The following is an 11,258-nucleotide window of genomic DNA, read 5'->3' as shown; positions in this document are numbered from 1 at the left end:
TACTTTGAATGGGGAGTTCAACCCACTTATATTTAAAGTATTATTGATACGGAAGATACCACTATGTCATTTTGATAGCTGTCTTTTGTTAATCTTGTTCTTTCATCTGTCTTTTCTTTTTTTTTATTTTTTTCCAATTACAGTTTACACTCATCATTATTTTGTGTTAGTTTCAGGCATCTGTCTTTCCCTCTCTTGATGTCTTCCTTGTGTTGTGTCGATTTTCTGTAGTGATATCCTTTGAATTCTTTTACTTTTGTATAACCTCTGTAGGTATTTTTTGTGATTACCTTGGTGCTTATATAAAATATCTTATAACAGTTAAGCCACACTGAATCCATCAGAGCTTCAAGACTGGTAAGGCAGAGGCTAGTTCTTGGGTCAGCCTCTGAGAAGACAGAGCACTGGACACATAGATCAACTCTTTTTCTCCCCAGGAGAAGCTGAGATCTGGGCTTTGTATCAGCTCACTTTGTGCTAAACAGAGGGAAAGATCTTTGGTGCCTGCGAGCCCATGCCCCGATCTCTGTCTATCCCAGGTGGCTAGAATGTGCAAGACCCATCAGAGCACCAAGACTGGTGAGGAAGAGCTGGTTCTTTGGGAAGCCCTGGGGAATTTGATAAACTGGAGAGAGAAGGATGGGAATAGGGCAAGTTAAAATGTGGCAAAACTCACTGTTCTTTATGAGGTTCAGTGATTTTTCTTGACTGAGTACTCCTTGGATTTTGTCCTTGGTTACTTTATTGCTTTTAAAAATTGATTTTGACTATTTTAGCCATTGTTCAATTGTTCCTGTGGGGAACACATTTTCAGAGGCCTTAATTCTGCCATTCTAGAAGTGATTTCCTGTTGTTATTTTACTATCATATTTTATTTAAAAAATTAAAAACTTGCACAAAATGGAGAATAACATAGTGAACCTCCATCCATGTGCCCATCACTCTGCTTCAACAATTGTCAGAATTTCCCAACATTATTACATCTCCTTTCCGCTTCTGTTTTGCTGGAGCATCGCAAAGCAAATCCCATGTATTACATCATTTCATCTTTAAATAATTGACTCTTCACCTGATGAAGTGAGGCAATCCATGCTATTAACACACTTTACAAAATTAATAATAGTTGATTAACAGCATCTTGCTTTCATTCTATATTCAAATTTTCATGATTGTCTCAGAAATATTATTTTACATTTATGTGTATCGATGTACATATATAAAAATTATCTTTGGTTTGGCGCACATTTCAGATCAGATTCCTTAGGGAATAGTCTAATGTGCTGTTCCTGGATGGGGATGGGGCCCAGAGTAGGTCTGCGTCAGGCCAGCCTGTTGTGTGTGGGTTCTTGACTTTGTTTAAGGAAGATTTTGCAGCCTGAGTCCAGGTAATTTTGTGAATATGTTTATTAGAACTGGGGACAGTGAAATGCAGGAAGAGTTTAGGGTAGAAGAAGCAACAGGAGAGTCTAGGCAGGGCTGCTTTGTCTCTCTAGAAGTGTTATGGGAAAGGAGTGAGCGACACTGGGCTGGATGAGTTCACTGAGAAGTAAGAGGCACGGTGACAGAAGTAAGCCAATGGGGGGCTGCGTTTACCTCACTGAAAACTCAGAGGAAAAAGGGTCTCTGAGACAAGTTTGGAGGGTAAACCTGAGATGAGTCACAGCTGTCGGCTGCTCCCCTTGTTGCAAGTCACTTGGGGACCCTTAGAGTTTAGGAAAAATAAAGTAAAAAGCTCACAGCTGAGAAAAGAAGTGGGCATGCTACAGAGAGAGAGTCCACACTGGGCCCTTTGTCTTGACGCTTTTCTCTCTCTTTCTGGGGGGAAGGGAACCCTGGGGAGGTCTCAGCGGAGGGCCTTAGCAGAATATTCATTAGTTTCCCAAGTGTGTCCTTCAATATGATGATTCATCTAAATGAGTGTATTGAGGTGTCAGGGTCATTCTCTGGTTAGTTTAATCTTTAACTAATGTCTTTGAATAGGGACCAGACCAAGGCATTCTGCTGTGGCAAGCAAGATATGGAATGTGTAAATCCTTTGCTTCTAAGTGTCCGCAGTTAGGGAATATAAGACCCTGTGATTCACTAGCTGGCTGTAAATCACTCAAAGTTTTTGGTCTTGTCTAATTATCCTGTCTCAGTTTCTGCATTTAGTTGCCAAGGAATTTTCCTAACTTCTCACTATCCTGCCTCAGTTCTACATTCCGGATTTTGCTTAGTGGTTCCTTTGTGGTTTTCCTGAACTTGTCCCTCCATCCCTTGAATTTCCTATAAATGGGTGTTGGATCTAAATGTTTGATTAGATTCAGTTTTATTTTTTTAAAGCTACTCTTTAAGTGGTTTATTTACTTCCTATTGCATCACATTGTGAGGCAAATAATGCCTAGATTTCAATTGCTTTTTTAATTTATTAATCCAAACTTAGAAATATAGCTGGGCCCAGGGTTAGACTCCATGAAATAACTAAAGTAGAAAATAATTAAAGATTAATCATTCTAAGACCATGTTAAAATAATATAAATATGTTGGGGTTGTCAAATTCCTTTCTACCACATATTACCCCTAATAATTAGAGGATATTTAATTAAAAGAGGCTGACAAATGTCAGAATAATTTCTGTATTCTCACTAGTCTATTTTAAACTTTCAAGCCCCTTCCTTCTCATGCCTGATTCAGTGCATTAAAACATCCCCCCAACCTCTCAAAAAGCACTACAAATTACTAATAAATATATTTAAACTCACTTGCAATATGAAACACACATTCAATGTATGTTAACTAGACTTCTTGTAGGGATCTTTTCACAATATATTTAATCACTATGCTGTACACTTGAACTAAGAAATGTTTTATGCCAGTTACACCTCAGTAAAAATCATGTTTCTGTGCAAGGTAAATATACATTAAAAATGAAATACCACTTTTATCAGGCTGTTTAGAATTTTTAAATGAGATGTCCCTGTGCTGTCACAGTCAGTGAGAAAGGACTTTTCATGCTCTGTTGATCAGAGTACAAACAGTGGGTGCACAGCCTCTGGAGAAATTGGTTTGAAAGGTTGAGATAAGAGATTCAAAATACAGCATAGCTTTGATACAAAAAATAGTCAGTCTCTGGTCTACTATCCTCAATAAATTATTTATTCAAAAAATATGTTTTTTCAGCATTATTAGTGATAGAGAAAGCTGGAGAGCAGTTTGATGACCATGGAGTTAAAAAGCACCACAACTCTGTACATCAATTATAATAAGCAGATAATATAACATAATGATAGAGTAACATGCAAATAGTATAAATAATATATGCAAATGATATTTATGCAGATTTTATAATGAAATGGGAAATTATTAAACTGTTACATTAAAGTATCAGGTATAGAGATGTGAATGAAGTAGATTTAACTATGTAAACTATGCATACAAGGAGCATGAAACTCCAAAATGTTGACAATTACTATAATATTTGTTTCATTCTGATTTTGGTCTCTTATCTATAAGCCAATTTTTAAGATTTCCAAATGAAGATGTGTTACTTTTGAAGAAACAGATTATAATTTATTATAAAATTACCTGGATTTGCAGACTTTATTGCACAATTGGCCTCCATAAACTTCCCAGCATGTGCCCAGCCTCCGTGTTTTTAGATTCCTACAATGGCATCATCTCAGCCAGCTTGCTACTGACTTCTGTTCAGGCCTCTCTCTGTTCTCTCACTTGGGCATCTGATCTTGGCCCCACTGCCAAGAACTTCTTCTGTCTCCGTCTTGCTGAGCACAGAAGTGCTTATGAGAACTTTGAACTGGGACAAAGCTAGGTGGGCGAGTGCACAAGTCACACCAGGGCTTGTGTCTTGGGTCAGCCAAAAGTCCATTTTGTTTTTCTGTAAGTTCTCTCTAGTAGTGCTTAGTTGTCTTTAACTGCATTCCAAACAATTTGGTTAGCTTTTATTGTGACAGCAGTCACATCAGCGTGCATTTAAAAAAATACTTATCAAGACTGGTGAATTTTTGTGTAGTCATTTTTACATTGAAGATGGAAGAAAGTGCACAACAATTTTCATGTATTATGCTTTATTATTTCAAGAAAGGGAAAAACACAACTGAAACGCAAAAAAAGATTTGTGTAGTGAATGGAGAAAGTTCTGTGCCTGATCAAACATGTCAAAAGTGATTTGTGAAGTTTCATGCTGTATGGTACTCCATGGTCGGCAGTTGGACTGCAGACTTTATTGCACAATTGGCTGCAATGAACTGTACTCACCATATGATACTCCATCCTTGGGTAAACCAATTGAAGTTGATAGTGATCAATCTGAGACATTAATTGAGAACAATCAATGTTATGTCACGTGGGAGATAACTGGCATACTAAAATACACAAATTAATAAAGTTATAGGTGAAAATGGAAAAATCTGTCTTTTCTTTTATGGGAAAAACCATACAGACTTTTTGGCCAACCCAACAATTATGAAACAGCTGTTGGTATTTTGCACCCTCCAATACAGACTGCCATCTTGAGTCCTTCCCTCTGTAATTCCCCCTCAATATTTATTCTCAACATTCTTCAAACATGAGTTCCTATTTGCCTGCTGACTCTTCCATTTTATTTTAATTTCCTTTAGATAACTGCCTTACTAAAGTCACTATATCAACATAGTAGAAAATATTAGTGGTTGATAATACCTCACACTGTAAGAGACAAAATATATTAAATTGAAAAAATTATGAGAACTCATAGCTTTCACATCACATTCCTAGCTCTGTCTCTCTTAAAGGAGGTAAATGGTATCTGGTAGCACGTTTACCCATCACCAATTTTCATATGGAATGCTAGTGACCAAGGGGTGGTACATAACTCTACTTCATTCTAAAAGAAATGCACCCGAGGCAGAGCCAGCTCTGAAAGGGAGGTGGGAATCAGCAGCCCCCTGGAGCCCAAGAGCTTTATGGAAGCTCTGTCTAGTGATGGGGAGGGTGACATTAAGAGACAGAAGCACTCCAGACACTATGTAGATGATGAGGGATCACTGGAGGTTGTTGACCACAAGACTACCAAATGGTATTTGAGAAAAATCAGTGAAGTAAACTGTGCAACTAGGGTTAGAAAAGAGAGCACAGGGAGACATGATTTGGCAGTTTAAAAATCATTTTGAAAACACCCAGTTTCGTTTTTCTTTGCTCACCATAGTACTAACAGTGAGGCCTGAATAAATAAATGTTAAATAGGAAATAATAAAAAAAGAGAAATCCATCTTCTTGGAGAGTCACTATTTTTATCTTGCACCAGGAAATTCAAGACAGAGCTAAATACTGTTGCCAGAAACCAAGGCTGGTTACAACAGTTTCCAGAACAGCTCTGAAAAGACAAAGGCAACTAATGAGGGAATCCTGTCAGACAAGCCATGACAATGGGAAAAGGGATAATGCTACCTTGTAATTTAGAAAAAGCTGAGTCTGTGGAAAGCCATGAGTTCATAACTGTACTGAAAAAAATTAAATTAAGATGGAGTTTAGGAAAAAGTAGTTGAAATGTGTAAATTTTATTTTAAAAAGGATGAACAAAAATAAAATTTAGTGTCTCATTGATTTTAATAAGTTAGAGATGGTAGATGTATATGAGTAACTTTTCTTCTATATTAATATCAGGTTACAAAATTGAGCAATGTACTTCTCTGTGTTGGCAGGAAACTGAGCGTAAGCCAAGAAGTCGTGAAAGTGCCCGAGCAGAAAGGATCGCGGCAATTCCACAAGCAGCAAGTGTACCAGAGAAGGAACAACCTGGTGGGATCTCATAAATGTTGGCACAGCTAGAAAACCCAAGAGCTTCTAGTAAAAACAATTACTCGCATATACCAGAGGCTTCTGTTATTGACTGGACACAAGACAAGTACACAAACCATGTACCAAAGCCCCTCTCAATGGAAATTGGTAAAAAATATTGCTTCCATTCTAATGATAACATTTTCAAAATACTTAGAGATCAATTTACAAAAATTATACAGCTTCTACAGGGAAAATAAATATAAAACATCATTGAAGGCATAAAATAATATCTGAACACGTAAAAATACATATAAAATTTTTGGCTAGAGAGACAATTCATTAAAATTTAAATTCTCATAACATAATATACACATCCAAGCAATTCTATTTGAAGTTCCAACAGGATTTTTAAAATTAGATACAATTTTTTCAAGTGTATGTTAAAAAAATGAATGCCAGAGAGAAAAATTATGGAAAAAGAAAACAGTGAAGGAGCCTTCTTTACTTATTCTCAGAACTGAATACAAAACCAACATAATCTAAACCATGGTACTGGTATAAGGCTATACAGAAATGCCAGTGGAACAGAATACAAAATTCAGGATTAGTTTTTATTTATATGAGAATTTAAGGTATGACTAAAAATGGAGTATAATAATTTTCTTGTATGATGCTGGAGCAAATGGCTATCCAGCTCAGAGAAACTATAATTAGATTTCCCCTCTTATATTGTATATGTAAATAAATTCCAGATACATAGATGGAAGTGTTGTCAGACTAAGGATTGATGACCAAAGTTTCAATCAACCAAGATAGTTCTTGAACATCTCCCACCTCCTTTGAGAAGAAAAAAATTTGAGAAGTAAGGAAAAAATACAAGAAAAAAAAATACACAATCTTGTGTGAGAGGAGATCTTGTTAAATAGACCAGAAAATCAAATTCTATGACAGAATTAATAAACATATTTGACTAAATAAAACTTTTACATGGTGAAAGTTAATACAGTTAATAAGCAAATGATAAATTTAGAAAAATATTTATAAACCAGATGAAAAGGAGCTGATATTATAATCTAACAGAGCTCTTAAAATTTACAAGAAAAAGACAAATAAGCTAAATAATTTGACTACAATACTAAGGAGATATTCCACAGAAGAACAATTCCAGTGACCACGAGCATAGTACAAGGTGTTTAGATTCACTAATACACTAGTTAGGGAAAAGCATATAAGAGTAACGAAGAGATTTCAGTTTACAGCCACCAGACTGGCAAAAACTTAAAAGAGTTGCATTATCCCTCATGGATAAGAGTGTGCATAAGAAAATAATGGTATATTGCAGCTAGATGTGTGAAACTGAATGTGAAAACAATCTGATTACAACTATTGAAACAAAAATTTCATACACTCTTATCTCATAAACCTTGATCCTGCAGAAATAAAAGTTCCCGTGTACGTTCTCAGTCAGGAGCCTGACCAGAGTTCTGGTGGTTTCCTGAAACGTAGTGGGTTTAGGATTATCTCCTTGGACCTGGCTCTCATCTAAGTCATGATTTTATGAAACTGAGAACTGCAGTGCATGATCAGGCACTCACCATGTAATTTCCTGACAGCTCTTTGAGGAAACACGGCTTCACCTGCCCCCTGCCGCCCATTAGCCCTCTCACCATTCACTGCTCTCTTCTGCCTCATTTAGGTTTCCAGGTCGTGTAGGCTATGGTTGTCAGTGCGCTAACCGTATTACTTTAAATGAGGTATGATAAGACCAGGCACAAATCAAGAGAGAGAGAGCTGGGAAGCTGAAAGCTTGTTCACAGTCACAGTTTGATGGGAACAATGCAGCATGCCATACATGGCCATTCAGGAGACGCACCTGGGCTGGTCACATGAGGCAGAGAGCAGAGCTGTGGACAAGTGACTTTGGTATGGTTTCCATAGGGAAGATTCGAAAGGCATGGTAAGCAGGCTAGCATTGGCTAGCTCTGTTTCAAAGTGGTACCCCTGCCTCCCAAGGTTCTCTAGAGAAACTGTCGGGTCAACAGGGGCTCATGTGTGACCAGTCTGGGTTAATAGAGTTGGTAGGGCTTCACATTTTCCCCAGTTGTACACAGTCAGGCTGAATAAGAAAACTGCATATCCAGAGACCACAGGATTTCCAGGCCTGTAGCCGACAGAGAAGAAGAGTGTGGGGAAGGGGGAAAGAAGAAAGCAGGAAGGCAGGAATGACATTCAGGGTAGGAGAGAGACAGAGAGAATGGCCATGTATGGCATATTCTGTTATGCATATATATTGAGTTATGCATATATATGATTATGTGCCACATGAAAATAATTGCTTTTATTCTCTCCTTTCTCTGTCGCTAGAAGAGAATGGTCAGTAAACAGAGAACAGCAAATACTTGCTCAGCAAAGTGTATATTGACATGGTTAAAAAAAATGTTGACAACAGTATTTGTCCGTGAGAAGTGACCTGTTTTATGTAATGAATTCTCTGTTGTGAGAGTGGGAGTAATTGTTAGCTTCTACATGAACAGGTGGGGAGTAGGGGTGCTGAGGGGCTGTGCAGGCCAAAGGGGAGAACTGCATAGTTTTGGAAAATGGTGCAGATGGTAGAAGTTGTGAGGGAGGAGGCACAGATAAGGGAGTAGGGTTTAAAGAGAATATATGAGGCACTGTTATTGCCCTGGGATGAACTTGGGCACGAAGAACAGAGAAGTTTAAGGAGATATTTATGTGGTTTTAATTATGGTGTTTGATGTCTTCATAACTCAGGAAGATTTATGTAAAATTCACTATATTCAGTATTGTGTCATGGAGTGAGCTCTGTTGAAGAATAATATGTGTCCCAAATGTATCCTCAAGATGAGTGAAGGAGAATGCTGGGGCTCTTTGGGGATCAGTGCCTCATCTGCATCATTTTTTAAAATTTTAATTTCACCCAATACGATCATCAAATCCTTCGAATCAACCAGCTCAGGCTTAGAGGATGACTCAGCACTTTTCACAGGCTCTGTGAAAAGTGCAGGGGAGTTACAAGGAGAAAATTAACTTTGGTGGCTGCTTCAATTAGGACACAACCAGATCAAGAAAAGCTATCTCAAACTGGCTTAAACCCCGCAGAAGCGCATTACCTCCATAACAAGGAGTCCTGAGGAAAGAACAGCTCTGGGTGTCATCCATGGAGGGTCCAGACCTTCTCTGATATTCCCTCGGCTCTCCCTTCTTCTGTATATTGGCTTCATCCTCGGGTTCTGTGTAGACTGAGCAGCAATATCAGACATCATGTCACAACAGGATATATCCAGTCAAAGGAGAGGGGCCAGCTGTTTTTAAAATTTACTTTCTAAAAGGAAATTAAAAGTAATGGAAACTGTCTTAGAAACTCCCAGCACTGTTCTTCTCACATGTCATTGGCCAAAATTGGGTCATAGTTATCCAAGGCCATTACATGTTAACAGCAATTAAATCAGCATCACATAAGTAACCTTAATACATCATTTAGAGTTAAATGCTTGTCAAGGAGGCAAATACCTTAATCACTGAAATCATTGTGAAAGCAAAATGATCTCTTTTTTTTCCATTTTTAAATTAAATTTATTGCATGACATTGGTAAATAAGATGATATAGGCTTCAGGTGCACATTTCTATGATACATGATCTTCATTTTACACTGTGTGCCCACTACCCAAAGCCAAATCATCTTCCGTCACCTTATTTTTGATACCATTTACCTCCCACTCTTTACTCTGGTAACCATCATCCTGTTGTCTATGAGTTTTTGTTTGTTTGTTTTTCTTGTTTGTTCATTTATAGCTTTCAGTTCATATCCCACATATGAGTGAAATCATATGACTTATTTCACTTAGCATGATATTCTCAAGATCCATCCATGTTGGTACAAATAGCAGTATTTTATCTTTACTTATGGCTGAGTTGTATTTCATTATATATATGTACTACATCTTCTTTATCCAATCATCTAGTGGAGAACATTTCAGTTGTTTCCATGTCTTGGACACCATAATTAATACTGCAATGAACATATGTCTTTGCAAATTAATATAGGTGTTGCTGGATCATATGGTAACTCTATTCTTAATTTTCAGGGAACCTCCATACTATTTTCTATAGTTTCTATACCAGTTTACGTTCCCACCAGCAGTGAGTGAGGGTTCCTTTTTTACCACAACCTCTCCAACACTTGTTATTACTTGTTTTTGGTAATAGACATTCTAACAGGCATGAGGTGGTATCTCATTGTAACTTTGATTTGCATTTCCCTAATAACCGGTGAAGCTGAACATCTTTTCATGTATCTATTGGCCATTTTTTATGTATTCTTGGGAGAAGTTTCTATTCAGCTCCTCAGACCATTTTTTTTTAACCCTCAGCTAAGTATATGTTTTTTTTGTTTGTTTATTTTTTATTGCTTTTAGGTAGAGAGGAAGAGAGAAAGGCAGACAGACAGGCAGGCAGAGAAACATCTAGGTGAGGCAAAAACATCAATTGGTTGCCTTCTCTATGTATCCCAGACAGAGATGAAACCCGACCTCTACGTATGTATTCTGACCGGGGATCGGGCCTGTAACCTTTTGGTGCACAGGACAACACTCCAAACACCTGAGGCACCCAGCCAGGGCATTAGCCCATTTTTTTAATTGGATTGTTTGTTTGGTGTTGAACTGTGTAAGTTCTGTATATATTTTGGATAATAACCCCTTGTTGGAATTGTTGTTTGCAAATATCATCGCCCACTTGGTTGGTTGCCTTTTTTTGTTTGTTTGTTTGTTTTGTTTGTTTGTTTTGCCATACAGAAGCTTTGGAGTTTGATATCATCCCATTCATTTATTTTTGCCTTTACCTCCCTTTCCTTTGGGGTCAAATTCATAAAATCTTCCCTAAGACCAAGGTCCCTAAGTTTAATACCTATGTTTTCCTCTATGTAATGTATTGTTTCAGGTCTTATATTTAGGTCTTTGATCCAATTAGAGTTAATTTTTGTACAGAGGGACAATCAGCATCTAGTTTTATTCTTTTGCATGTGGCCTTCCAATTTTCCCTGCACCATTTATTAAAGAGGCTTTCTTTTCTCTACCAGATGTTTTTGTCTCCTTTGTCAAAAATTATCTGCCCATATACACGTGAGTTTATTTCTGGGTTCTCAATTCGATTCCATTGGTTTGTGTGTGTGTGTTTTTGCCAATACCATACTGTTTTGATTACTATCACTTTGTAGTATAATTTGAAATCAGGGAGTGTGATACCCCCACCTTTGTTCTTATTTCTCAGTATTGCTTTGTGGTTCCATACAAATCCGGTGAATTTTTTGTTCTATTTATTTAAAAAATGTCATTGGAATTTTGATGGGGATTGCATTAAATCTGTATATCTTGGGTAATATGGACATTTTAATTATACTGACTCTTTCAATTCATGAACACGGAATTTTTTTTCATTTTATTATATCCTTTTCCATCTATTTTAATGATGCTTTGTACTT

Source organism: Pteronotus mesoamericanus, unplaced genomic scaffold, assembly GCF_021234165.1.
Source record: "Pteronotus mesoamericanus isolate MK-2021 breed Mesoamerican mustached bat unplaced genomic scaffold, CSHL_Meso_final contig_130, whole genome shotgun sequence".
Taxonomy (NCBI): Eukaryota; Metazoa; Chordata; class Mammalia; order Chiroptera; family Mormoopidae; genus Pteronotus; species Pteronotus mesoamericanus.
The sequence above is the reverse complement of the archived record's forward strand: the minus strand, read 5'-3'. Positions refer to the sequence as shown.